Source organism: Polypterus senegalus, chromosome 7, assembly GCF_016835505.1.
Source record: "Polypterus senegalus isolate Bchr_013 chromosome 7, ASM1683550v1, whole genome shotgun sequence".
Lineage (NCBI taxonomy): Eukaryota > Metazoa > Chordata > Cladistia > Polypteriformes > Polypteridae > Polypterus > Polypterus senegalus.
Genome location: NC_053160.1, coordinates 136,012,680 through 136,027,541, shown reverse-complemented (window position 1 = coordinate 136,027,541; position 14,862 = coordinate 136,012,680). Strand labels below are relative to the sequence as shown.

The window sequence follows — 14,862 nt, the reverse complement described above, 5'->3', positions numbered from 1 at the left end:
GAAACTTTTTCTTTATTATGTTCTATGAACTGTACGTATGGATTAAACAAAATATTTTCTGGATGACAAAAACAATTATGGAAAAAGGAGGTTTCCATCAGTGATTAGTGCAAAGTAAACAGCTAAAAGTTTCTTCTTTTATATGGCATTGAAAGAATGCATTTAGACCGGAAAAAATGACCAAAGGAAGAATGGTGATGATAAGCACACAATGTACAGTGCAAGAGATTCAGATTTTCCCTTTGCTCTTAATTTTCCACAGTTAGCCACATATAGGCATGTTAAGTCTTTATTATTTTCTACAAATTATTACCAAGGATTAGATATTCTTTAGTTTTTGTAAAGTAGCATCTTGAATGATGATTGAACGGCAATCTTTATGAAAGTGGACAGCAAACAAGTAGTATAGTTAATTGTCGATGGACAACATACACCATCTTTCTCTCTGCTATATACACTGTGTATACCGATTGGTGTCTATCTACCTGACCAGGACAAAGCAGGAACTGTCATAGCTTTATAAGACAGCTAGCTAGATAGGGATAGGGAATAGTGATGGAGAATTTGGCTTTTTACAGATACTCATTAATAAATATATATTATGGTCTGAACACACAACAGAATGACTAAAAAGAAAGAAAACTAAAAAGAAAAATCTTCTGACTTCCCAGTTACAGTTACAGAGAGGCATCATGGAAATGTTTTGCTGTTATTATAAATGCACCCCAGTAGTGTTTCTATGTCTGCTGAATAATTTGTTGGCTGAAATTCCTCGGTGTTAGTGTGTCAAAGAGAGGATGTGAAGTATTGTTCATAATGGCACTCAGTTTTATTTTAATTCTCTCCATCGCTGCTTCTTCCAGTAAGTCCAGAGTGTGTCCCATAACAGAGCCTGCCCGTTTAATTTATTTGTTTACTTGTTGGGCCTCTCTTGATGTCATGTTACCAACCCAGCACACCACAGTTTAGACAAACTTTTTTGCCATTACAGAGTTGTAGAATATGTGAAGGATATTACATATTCTTAAAGGAAAACAGTCTTCTAAAAAAAAACAACCAGTCTACTCTGCCCTTTCTTACATGCTGTAGTTCTTCTGTGCTACAAGAAGTAAATTTCATGACACACATGGCACATCATGAATCGCATGGTTGAACAGAAGAGCTTGAGAAAAACATACACATATTAAATATAGATTAACATAAACAAATATGCTGCAATGGATACTCAAGGTGAACTACATCTGAGTGGCGATGTTTTTTTTTTTTTAACATTCTTCACTGTGTTGTGATAAAGCCTTGATGTTCTAATAATATATATTCAGAAATGCAGACATTAAAAATTTGCTTCTATGTATGAAAACTCTGGAATTCTCATCACCATCAGGGGGAAGGTCACTTGGTGACTCTAAATTAGAGGACAGCATTTAAAAGACCAACATTATTTTAATAATTTTAACAGGCTACAAGTTGCACAAATTAACCTGTAAATCTGAAGGTTATACTTTAACAGGCCTAGATATAGATGCCATATGGAAAAAAAAGTGCTAGGGTGCATAGCCTACAAATAAATAAAGTAACATTCTTAAACCTGCTCAATCCATGCCAGGGTGACAAGGAGCAGCAACCTCTCCTGACAGCGTCAGGTGCAGTACAGGTACCACCCTCAGACCGGGTGTAACTACACAGCAAGGACCACACATATGCATGCATGCACACACATACACACACACTCACTCACATGGAACTAATTAGCTTAATCCTAGGGGAGGTGGGATGTAAATTGAAGTACAAAAAGGAAATCCCACTCAGATATAGGAAGAATATAAAAATCTACATGCGGTTAATGACAAAGCACTGTATTTGAACATAGGAGGTTGTATTTTTGAGGCACTGTGCTAACCTCTGCACCAACATGCCACCACCAACTGATGAATTCAACTAAAAAATTAGGATAAATTAGCTAACAAATCTTAAAAATAAATATAGCTTCCATTTAACAAAAAGTCCCAGAAAGTAAATTACTCTAATCAAGATGTATTTTCACTTGGGACAGGATCCAGCAAATGCAGTGCATAAAGAACTCTTGGCCTTGATGAAAACTCTCCAAGTGAGACCTTGCTCCCAGATGGTGATGAAAACTCCCAGAGGCTCTGTTCTCACATGTAGAAGCAAATTCATAATGTCTGCTTTTCTGAATTTAAATTGTGAGAAAATGAATGCTTGAACACAACGTTCGAAGTATGTTAACAAAATCACAGTAGCTACTTTGGTTTGAGTGAAATTTTTAAATCTGTGCAGTGCAAATTTTGTTAGGTAAAAATGTTATATGGCTTCATCTTGCTTTCTTGGCAAACACGGTGGGAAAACCAATGAATGGCATGTTGGAGAATGCTTTATTCCCTTACCTTTAGAAAAATAGAGGTTTCTGGGAAAAAAAGCTTCCTAGTGCACTTTAAAATACAAAACAAAAGTATGCTTTGAGTACATGCATAATGTCTTTTTACTGTTCACAATTACTTAATTACCAGTTTTCTCCACTAGAATATGGGTAATAAATGCATGATGGAATACTATTTAAACAAGTTTTGCTTTGAAGGACTGGAGTATACTATAGAGAACAGCACTTAAATGTTAGTGTATCCATGGCAGTAAATGTACTGGATATATTAAAACACTTGTTAATTTGTTATTCACATTTTTAAACAATTGATAGGTTTATGGATATTTAACATTATAATATTTGCATGGTGTAGTATGAAAACATAAACGGTAACAATACAGTGTCTATCTGTAAAATACACACACACACACTCTTACACAAGGAGTATTTTTCGGTGTAGTACAGCGAATATCTTGTGACTCTCTCTGGTAAATGCGCCTTTATGGATTTTATAATAGGATGGATATAACAAGCACATCTAATCCGGGCCCTCTCGAGGGTTAAAGAGGAATGGGGTGTCGTACATTGAGATCCACCCCTTGATAATTCGAGCCAATAGCATTTCACATTGATGTAGAAAGTAAAGAATGAGAAAGACAGCTAACAAAAAAAAAAAAAAAAAACGTTCAAGATAAACAATGAATCATTGCCGTATGCTTATTGACACGGATAATTTAGCCTTGTTTGCTTGACTGCTTTAATTTTTATGTATACTTTTATGAACTTTTAGTGCATATACATAATTAATGCCTCGCAGTTTCCAGTTACTAATCGAAGACCAGTCAAATAAGTGCTAGTTTACCCGAATCTGCATTTACACTTTCCGAAGCTGAGTCTGGCAGTGGGGATACCTTTAAGCTAATTAACATCTGTATCCTCTTCAAATGAATATTATTATCTATGAACTAAGTGATTGTAATCACGACAGCTTTGGAATCAAGTGACATGTTATAACAAAGGAAATAATTAAAAAGAAAAAAAGCAATTCAGATGTGGATGAAATTCATTTTAACGGTGTTTACTTACCAGGACAAACACAACGAGTGTATTACAGTTATCATTTCTGAAGAGAAGACCGTTAGCGAGCACCCTAAAGCGGAGGGATACGGCTTTCTGTATCTTCGTCGACAAGGCGGAGCCGAGGTTTCCAGGAAGATGCGTGACAATTGGTATGCCAGCGCCATAATGCCACTGAGCCTCACCATCTCTGTCTCTTCTTCTTTACTCCTCTATTCTGACACCCACCGGCCGAAGAAAGCTGTTCTCCGACAGACTGTAACGGGACTTCTCAAAATATCTTATAGAAAGACCTGAACGCGGACATTTTAGTGTTCCTTTGTTACGTAGACACAAACTGCCTTTCAATGAGTAGCCCTGTTGTAACTTCGATTAACTCTTTAAAGAACAAACAGGCGAGTCTCGCCGCTTTCAAACAATAAAGGGATTTAAGTAAATTGATTTCCCAATGCTACCTGCGCTCTCTCTTTCTGTTTCGCATTCTCTCTCTCTCTCTATCTATTGTAGCCCGGATTATTTTGTTTTGTTATTGCCCCTTTGAATATGTAACACCATTAAAACAAATAATTTTAAATGGGGTAAAAGTTCCTCGTCATTTATATGAATGTCATGCAAATCACACACTCGTAGTTTCCAAGGTTCGTTAAGCGCATCATGCAGTGTGACATTTAGATATTATTACCAGTAGTCTTGGTGATGTTTTTTTCGACAAAAAGGACAGCCGAATTGTTAGAATTGTAGTAGTTTAGCTGATAAATGTGTACTGGCAAAGTCCAGTGTAATGTCAACTTTTTTTCGTGCTACTCACTCCACGTGCTCTGGCGCTCGCACCTCGCAGTGCTCACTACCTGTACATGACCACGCGCACGCACTAGTCCTACGGGGGCTGCAAGGTGTACACGACAGAAGAGCGATTGAGCGCAAAGAGGTTTATCAGCTTGCACTTGCATTTCTCATCATTGACAGCATCAGGACCTTGTTGTGGGTTGTAAACGGCGCTGCTTATGCACCGAGAGCATTTTCTGTTCAGTCTCGATTCAAGCAAGCCCCGTAGCACACAGCAGATGCTTAACCTCCTCAGTGAGATAAAAGCCAGGCGTGGTGAGAAGTGCTTATGCAGTTAGTTGTCGCTAATGGTTGCAAATAATACGACAGCATAGCTACATGAAACCGTCGTTTCTTTCTTTCTTTCTTTCTTTCTTTCTTTCTTTCTTTCTTTCTTTCTTTCTTTTAGATGTTTGTTTACAGTTTAGTAATCTATCTATCTGTCTGTCTGCTTACCTGCCTGCCTGCCTGTGTGTCTGTCATCATCATTATCATCATCATCATTACCAATTTTGTCCTATTCCTGCCAGGTGCCACAAGAAGGACCGGAACCTACTCAGTGCCCGCAAATGATACATACATCAGTCTGAAACTCCGAAAGAGAAGTCTGTTAAGTTGAAAGAGTGAAAGAGGCTTGCATACAGGACGACGAGAAGGCGGAGGGGAAGGGGTGAGCGAAGAGTCTTTAAAATGTCATTCTTCACGTTGCATATGTTTAAAAATAGTGTTTCTTTTGTAAAGTTAACGCAGAACAGTGACGTGTGATTTTGTAAAGCAGTTCATGTATCAGGAGTATGGGCCAACAGACCCTGATTAATTCTCAGGAGTTCCACAGTGTACCAGCTTATTGCAATTCGTTGCGGGTTATAAATTGCATATTCCGCCATTCATTTTTCCGGAATATGCTTAAAACCTTGTAAGGCCACGAAAGATGGAACTCAAGATCTCCACTGTTTCTACACAGTTTAATTAAATATTACAAAATGACATACAGTACATAACAATAAATGAGCATGTATGAAAATGATAAAATCTATCTATCTATCTAATTGCGAAATTGTGCATGCAGGTCCTACTTTTATAAACTAAGATCCATGGAAAAAAGTAAACATTTTTTCTTTATTTTGAGGCCCTATAAAGCGCGCAGATGTTCTCATTTGTAGAACTACTGTTACAAATGCCAGTCCCAAATAGCTGATTTTCTCAATAAACAAATACATACATAAGTGCATAGATACATTTTAAAGTGAAAATTTCAAATATACTTCAGTTTTAACTCACTTTCCACATGTATGCATGTTAGGTTAACCAACGTCCCTCAATTGGCCTTGTGTTCCTGAATGTGACCTTTTGTAGAACCGGACCCCCTTCTAAATTAGCTTCTGCCTTACCACCCAAGAAGCTAGGACATGGACCGTCCTCCGCAACGTTGAACTGGATTGAGAGGCTTCGAAAATGGACGGACGAATTTTTGAACATAATCGGGAAATTAAGAATGGTGCATTTATTGTCTGAAGGCATTCAAGAACAGATGTTTAATATTATATAACTTATCCACACATGAATTGTTGAATTCGGGATCACTGCTTGTATACAGAAACTAAAATAAACTTTTGAAAATCAAAATTTTACATCGAGCCGTTGTCTTAAACATTTAGTTTGAACGGGATAAAAAAATCGAACAGGTATCATTCAGTTGAAACACTGAAGCTGGATTTCAAATAAATAAAAATAACTTCGTTACTCTATGAATTGTGAGCTGTTATAATATTCTGCCTGACGCTGAAAAAAAGTCATACAGTGGGGCATCACCAGGCTCATTAACCTTGTTAATAAGTATTTCAAGGGGCTTGCCAATACAGTGCAGACACATAACTTGAGATTTGTGATTAAAGTTTGTAAATAGCAATTTACATCGTTTTGGGAAGCTGGCATCAGTGATCTGCGTGCAGTGCCACAATCTTGGATGCATTTATCGATCTTTTTAAGAGGAAAAAAATGACAGGCATTAGTCGCATTATCGAAATACAATAGTCTGGAAATGAAATCCCGCCCCTTTAGTCAAGAGTGAAACTGATTATTCCTCTCGCACTGGAAGAGCCGGAGGGAGAGACTCGGTTGGGATTGTGGGAGAGAAGAGCCACACCAGACCTCATCAAATCAGGCGGTTCTTTGCCTGGTGCGTCTTTTGCCTTTTGCTTCCTTCTTCCCGAAGCTTTCTGCGGAGGGGGGGCGGAGGCTGATACTTTACTCCCCCCTCTTTTCCTTAAGACACTGTCATTTCCTCAGCATTTCATGCCAGACGAGCGATCGGCTACTTTTGTTAACCCAATTTCAGAGGCACTTTCTTTCGTTCTTTCTGTCTGTCTTTCTTTCTTCCTTTCTGTCTTTCTTGCACATACTCTCATTTCGCTCCACGTTTGCCCGATCGAGTTTCTTTTCCTTCAGTTCTGTGGATTTTAAAGAGTTTTGCAAGACACTTTCATATTTGAAGAAAGAAAGGAGAGAAAAAAAAAGGTTTTCATGATTTTTGTACCAGGTGGAGGAGCCTACGACTGTCTTTTTGTCTGGCAACACTTATTTAACGGACCGGTTTCATGCACTATAAAGTAAGTAGCACAACTGAAGCCGTGCTCAGCGCGCTGTTATTAATAAGCTGTGTAGCGATGATTGTAAATCTACACCACTAACGTGCTTAGACCAAATGGTTTTTGCATTGCATCTGCGTTATGTCATTAGGCATCGCAGGCTAAGTGTTGTATAATTATAGCCGGCTTTTTAAAGCATGATATGAGCAACCGCTTTTTTGTTACTGAATCTCACAGTTTCGCAACAACATTAAAATCTAGTGTGCAGGAAAGGGATATAATTTCTGATGAATGAATATACAAATCTAGACCAAGTACTGTATACAGCAATGGGCTGGACTGAAGTGGAAGCCAGTGAGCATTTTTACCCGTTTGGGGAGCATTCAAGGACTGTCATGCGGTCTGTACAACCGTCGCAACCAGCTTCACTTTTTCTGTACTTCTACACACAAAGTGTACGTTTCATTTTAGAAACAGGATTCTCGGGTTCGAACTCTATAGTCTTTAAAATTTTGTAACTTTTTATCCAGTTTGATGATTTTCCACACTGTATATAGACAGCACAAGGGAAGTTAATATATAACTAACAAGGCATCTAATCATTTATATGCATGTGTGAGGGTAATGCGCTATATACATATGTCACATTCGTCTTGTGTGGATATATATATATATATATATATATATAACAAACGCTGTATGTGTACACACACATGCATGCATACTGTATATATGTGTATAAATATACATTATATATATATATATATATATATATATCTCAAATTTTTCACACACATGTCTACTGGATCAGTTATAAACACACCAGTATCGCACATTTTATTTGAAGCCTTATGTATATTATATAAAGCCTCATATTTGAAGGCTAATGTTTCATTATTGCTTATTTGAGATCAATCAGCACAGTATTTTATTATGTCAAGCTGTTCCTTATGAAGATCTTACAAACCCTAAAAGTTTGATAGAGCTAAGTGAATCGGAATGCAATTAAGCTGAAAAATCAGCCCCTGGGTTTGGCATTATTTGTGTTTCCACTTTCTTCACTGTAATTTGTAGTACTTTTTGTCTGGCCAAATATTATGTGGATCATGTTTAGCCTATTCCTCCATTCACTTACTTAAAATATAATGATCATGTGTTTCTTTAAATAACATTGTTTGCAGTTTTTGTTAATGGTTCCACATCTTTGAACATAATATTTTTTACATGTACTTATTATCTTACATACACTTATTTTGTCAGCAAGGGTAGAGGTTATGTATCTGCTTTAACTTTTTAATTCGACTTTTTTTTTAATAACAGGTGATCATACTTCTAATATTGTTATGCTTACACAGGGCTCTAGAAGATCTTGAACAAACAAGCAGTAGAATATTTTTCTTATTCTGTATAAATATATCTGTGCAAACTTGGTTTTTTAACATCTTAAACTCAACAAGACATATAATTATGGTAATTGCAATAACCAAAGTTGCCTTTTTATTTAGTTACATTACACAGACATAGAGGAGTTAGCTTTTTTAGTTATGTCAGGCAGAAAAGTGACTAGTTTTGTTTTTTTCTTGCTCTGCGTTTTGGGTTATTGTGCCTGCATAGTAAGTTGATTATGCAGTATAATAACAGTAATCCCAAGAGGTCTGACACTGATATGAAAATATTGCCACCTGTGAACTCACATTAGCTTTTCAATATATTTATAACATGTTTTAAAGATTGCACTTTTTACATCACTCTTAAGATATCCAGCCACATATGACTTTACTATTCATTTTCTAAAACCATTGTATCTTTTAACGGTTATCTGAATTGTTAGACTCACACAGTACATTTAATTTAGAATTGAAAGCTCTATTTGGAGATGCTTCTTTTTGTCAGGCTTCCATTGAAATAACGCATTAAAGCCAGAGTAAAGTTAAAAATAGTGTACTTTCACCCAGTGTTCATTTGTTAGTTGTGGCTATACCACATATACGCCCATGTTACATTTCTTGATCATTTAAAATTCAGCTAGTGCCCCATAAATATAACATTGCTTACCAATTACTTGAAACGTTCTTAACAAATGTAATCATTGTATCACACGGGATTTTACATACATCGTTGTGATCATGTCTGAAATAAATCACCGTCCTTACTGAAGAAAAAAACTTTTACAGACTTTTATTAGTGCATTACAAAGAAAAAGGGTCTATGTTACAATTGTAATGTAATCGGAAATGATGATATAATAAACTTATTTGAGAAAGTACTACAATGGCCTAAAAAAATATAAATCAATTTATTTTTGCAAATTTTTTCTGGTCACGTGGCTGGTTTTTCTTTTATACAGAAACTTTTTTATGAGAGTTGATCAATTTGCATAGCATAAACTAATATTAAATATGGGCAGTAAAATTAAGTTATATATAAGCATGGCATATTTCAAAATTACTTAAAGCCAACACATTTCCAGGCAACACTATGTAACGTGAAAAACAAAACAGCAGGGTTCTATATAAGATTATCACTGTTGTTAAGATAGAGACCCATGAGCTTTGACAAAGACCAAACTACAGTTAATGTGACTTTAGTTAGTTATTTGATATCTGGTGAAAAGAAATAATACAATTGTGTAGACACTGAGCAAGTGTAGGAGTATATTGTATTTGTTTTACTCACTCAGTTTATTTATGTTGTTTTTTTTTACATTATATTTGTCTTATGTTGTTATGCACTGTGTAAAAATGCAGTATATAATTTTTGGAGTTCATAGACTATAAAAAATACCCAAGTAATTTTTCATCTTTTACCTACCGTTCCTTTTTGTATGACACCGTCTTGGTTAGCAGTTGCCTGTTGCTCCTGATGGATTAACAGTAATCAGCTTAGATCTGAAGTAAATTTGCTGCATGTGGACAAATGATTAGACTGGTGTCTTTAGTGTAGTACTTTAATCTCAGATTCACAGTGACAGCAGTTCAGTTCGTTTTGTTCACAGTGACCTGTCATCTTTAGGAAATCAGTCTGGCCTTCACATGCAGTTCACAAAAACTAACAGTGACCACAGAGTCTTAGGTGCCTTACAAAAGAAGGATTAATGATTCTATGTGACTGTGATTGGTCAGTGGCGACAGCTGATTGCCATGGCATAGCACGACAGAGTTTGCTTTCGGCTATTTATTATGTAATTCTTTGACATCTGAATTACCAAGCCTTTATAACCTTTATGTAAAATAATTTCAAATGCGGTGGATTTAATGACAAGTACTTTATTAGGCATACATATATATTTTAATTATGTGAAGAATGTTATCTATTATATGTGTCGTTCCTTTTTAGTGCCTACATAAAGTGCTTTAGCACGTGATTCTTTATGGAAGGTTCTATTTAAAAAAAAACATTTTGTGCTTATAAATCTCTCATTGTCAGTCGATAAATGACTAAATTATTGTTGTTAACAATCAAGTTTAAGGCAAAATATTTGCTGCTGTGTATATAAAATACACTATTATATGGTCTGAAATTGATTGATAGACTAATTATGTATTTTTTTAATATTTTCACAATGATTGAAGTTCAGATAAGATATTACAGAAAATATTTTGACAATTTCATGATAAATTGCAGTCAATATGTTCTGGTAGTGAAAATGTCTCTTCTTTCTTTAGCTGGTGTGGTGTAAGTTCAGTATTGTATTTTTTTTGGTGTATAAATAACAGAATAAGGTGTCTTTTACAGTTAAGTGTATATAACATCACTGAGTGGGGTCTTGCTCATTAAGGAAAAGAGAAACCAAATACATCTTTAAAGAATACTTAACACAAGGTTTCGAGGCTCCGGTATATATTTTGTGCTTTATGTGTGGTAGTGCGTATGTGTAACACTGTCCACAGTACATAGTTCTTGGTTGTTATTGACCAGAACAACAAATCACTTTAATTAAAAACAGTAGGACTTAGTATTAGTATGGAGCGTTTTATGTGAATTTAAAAGAAAAGGTTGCAGGTATTGCTTTAGCTACATATCATTTATAGTAATGAATGTTAATTTTATATATATTTGTAAATGATTCTCCAGTAAAACTGTTATTTTACATTTTTCATAAAACATTTGTTATTAGTTCTGTATTTATCAAAATCATATACTGTACAAACATATGCATTATCACTTGATTGAAGACATTGCCAGATATTTGATTGCAAAACTTATTATCTGTGCCATTAGATCTTAATGTCACTCAGAAATTAATGCAAGTATAACTGAACATATTGTTTCATTATTTTATCAAAACAGAAAAGTAATTGCCCTACATATGTTAGTATCTATAGTTAATAAAGTATAAAAAAACAAAGATTTTTGTCAAGTAAAGGAGAAATGAAGAGTGAGTAAGGAAGGACATTTACGGCATCATAGCAACAAAAAAAAAGTAAATATTATTTATTGATGGCATTTATATTAAAAGCAGAAGGTGTAGTTAAAACCAATATGGCAAATAATCACTTACTGTCACATTTTAGGAATGGTACAGCTTGATAACAAGATGAAGAACTAAAACTGGAAAGTGAAATAAAATTTAGTCTGTTGTACAAAGTTGTTTTAAAGATCAATTTTTGGCACCCTAATTTTTTTCCTTAAACAAAATGGAGTTTTTTAGGGCCGTTAAGGTAAAGATTTTCAAGATTATGGAATTAGTTGTCTTGGTTTCAGAGAGAAAAAGTTAATTGCAGAATTTTGGAATTCTTTAGGGGAAGAGTTCTTTAATGTCACTATGGAACAGTATATTGTTTGTTATTTTTGATATATTAGTATTTGTTTATGCTTTACTTAATCGTGCACTGTGATTTTTTGCCCAATAATCAGAATATGATAAATGCATTTTTTATTACGAAAATCTTGGCATTTAACTCTTTGGAAAAATCCAAGTTTGAAAAGAATGAAAGAATATACATTTCAGAAATATGACTTAAACAAGTATGCAAATAACAGAAAATTTTCAGTAGCTGGCTTAGAGTCTCAGTCGGTTAGAAGTTGTGTGACAGTGTGCTAGTGCTCTGGGACCCCTCTTTTCTACCACAGGAGTGCCATTTATTTGTTTATTGCTCTTTGTTCTTGGATGCTTTTATCTTTTAATGCTGCTAGTGTGAGCTGATAATTATTTTTTTTTTGGTTCTTGTGGTTGTATAATATTCTATTGCACTCAACTGTACATGAAAGGCCCGTGTATGCCAAGAGTTTTAGAAGATGCAAACAGGTTATTGAGAAGTCCACTGGTTAAACTTAAAGAGCTTTACTAGCAGGTGTTTCTCTTTTTGCTGTTAACAAGGAGTCTATAATGCTTAAAGCCATTTCTTTATGAATACTTATAATTTAAAATAATACCAACAACAATGTTCTTTGAATTTATACAACAGAAGGTAGATTATAGACTGCTTTGCTACATGTGCTTGAGTGTTTTAGAAGTGAGGCAACTAGCCATGTCAAGTTTTGATTCACCATTCATACTTTTGTTGTTCAACCTCACTAAATAAGTACTACACTGAAATAAATGTGTGAAGTAAATTTTCACAGTTTTGCACAATAGTATAACCATGCAACCAATAGTGGAATAAGTAATATTTGTGTTGTAAATACCATAGCTGCAATATGCTAATTTTTTATTGTGACGTTTCAGACAAGCAAGTTAGATTTTCTAAAACCTTGGCCTTTTGCATCTATCAGCTGAAACCTTTTTTCAAATGAAAAAGTTCAGGTCTACTTGTTATGTATGCTTGTATTAGTCTGTTCTAGGAAATATTTCATACTGATGTGGTTTAGTGCCACTGCAGTATATATTTTTTGACTTATAAAGCTAGACTATGTGTGCTTCACAGACTACGCACCATGAAAAAAGTACGTAGGCAAAGTTCTTTTAAAACTAGTAAACCTGTAAGAGAACTGACAATATGGTGTTATTTTCTCAGTGTATTTACAATTGTCCACTTTATCAGCATTTTAAAAATGTTGACTTTTGCAAATTAATGTAACAGCAAAAACTAAGTTTACTTGCCACAGTTGTAGGATGGCCCTTTCGGTCTCGGTGAGTTTTTCGTAGGAGGTGAATTCTAACTATATTTGGTAAAAATTAGAAAGCAAGTTGAAGTGTAAAATAGACATTATTAATTAAGGAAATCAAATACCAGTTTTTCATTTAATAGGCATGTGGTAAAGTCTTTGGAAAATTTCTTTGCTTACTTAAATTTACTATATTATTTTTTTATTGTACTGACCGACCTCACAATGGCACTATTGCGTATAAAAGTAAGAATCAGGGAGTGGAGCTTCCATGCTTTGATCTTTTTCATGTGTTGAAATTTCCTTCAGGAATGTGCTGTCAAGTAAGTTGATGATGCTTTGCACCCTTTGCTGTGCAAGTGTGGGGTGTCCCATATGAAATGAGGTCTGGCCTTGGTCTTTTTTCATTGGTATCAGTCTCCGCCTCCTCAAGCTTAAGTTATGAATAAGTAAGTGAGGAGGAAAATGGGTAAAAGAGACTAAGTACATATTCTTTATGTGAATGCTAAATATTTTGTTGTTTACATGGGAGTTTCTAGAATACTTTTTGTGTCGATGACAAGCTGTGATTGGTGTCCTTATAACATAATATGTAGTTCTTTGAATATGTAAATCAACCCCATATTCAAATATGCATCTCTATTTGTAAGATATTTTAAGAGTGGTATACAAGTGCTTGGAATCTTTATGTTGTTTTGTAAAAGTAAATGATAACTTCAAGGCAAAATTTATGTTGTATGTACAGTATTGCTTTATTCAATTGTGGTAACACAGTGAAGTATTTACTTTTTGAAATAACATAATGTTGAGAATGATTTAAGGTTACTGTGAATCACATTTTACAATATAAATGGTTAATAATAGAAAATATATACTTACTAATTCTGAAATAGAAAAACATTTCTTTTAGAAATAAGTAAATTATTAGAAATTTAATATGTTAATTAACAGTGTGTTTATCATTTCTCAAGATGCTACAGTATCTGTTTGAATCATAAATATCAAAAACATTAATGTACATATAAGCAAAACTCTTTGCTCCTCTTCCTTGAAGCATGGTCACATTCATTGTAATTATAGCCTTCACAAATTCACAAGTCAGACCATAAGGATGTCTTTTTCTTTGTACCAAATTCTTTCTTTTTGTTCTTTGATACTTTGTATAAGATATATAAATTAGATGCCAAGGTGCACAAGTGGTGTTTTTCCACTGTCATCTGCCCCATTCCCAGCAGATGCACGCAATCTGCTCTGCTGTCACAAACAGGGTTTCGTTTGTGAAAAGAAAATGTCAGAACATGCCGTTGTCGTCACCCTTAAACCCTGCCTCAAGAGTGACAGAGTATACTCACTTAGTCTTCCCATTTCACCATCATTATGTTGTTATATAGTGCTTCTGTTCATCTCTAATTCGAATTTTCCTCACATAGCCTATAAAATCAAGTAGTCACCTGACTATGCATGTTATTTTAAATGAGAATTATGATGCAGAAAATGTGCTGATTGGTTGACTAGTGAATTGTGTATTGTATAATCACAGACTACACAGCTGTAATGCTCAATGATAAAGTGACCCAGTGTGGCTTTGTGTTTAAGTGTCAAGAAAGAGTGGAAAGTTACTGGAAATACCAGAGAGCAAGAGTAAGCAGGCTGAATAGCCTGACCGAATATTTATTTTTAAAGCACATTTTAAGGATTTTTATTTTAAACAAATTGTACTTTTATTTTACTCCGGCATAAAATTATGTCTTGAGACCTGCAAGCCATCTTACTGTTCATTCAAATCCAGCTTTCACTTTGTGTTTACTTCAGTTGGGCTTAGAAGTTACCCACATTTTTTGCCATCTTATTTGACAACCAACTATTTTCATTCAGGTCTTGTAGTGTGTTACATTTTGTACTTTTATTAAAGAATCGCCATGATATGTTATTTGGCATTTTCTT

At 34.7% G+C, this 14,862-nt stretch overlaps 1 protein-coding gene across 9 annotated transcripts in view; it reads left to right on the top strand.

Moving 5' to 3' along the window:
* mef2cb (myocyte enhancer factor 2cb) overlaps window positions 1-14,862 on the top strand; it is a 189,316-nt gene that overhangs the window by 47,718 nt on the left and 126,736 nt on the right. For 6 of the 9 annotated variants that reach the window (XM_039759324.1, XM_039759322.1, XM_039759317.1 and 3 more), the window contains one exon: window positions 4,813-4,952. The exons of 1 other annotated variant lie outside the window; for it this stretch is intronic. The gene's annotated coding sequence lies outside the window, so the exon portion shown is untranslated. Of the gene's footprint in view, window positions 1-4,536; window positions 4,559-4,812; window positions 4,953-6,457; window positions 6,892-14,862 lie in introns of those variants that run through there. 2 more of the 9 variants (XM_039759319.1, XM_039759320.1) reach the window with 2 other exon arrangements.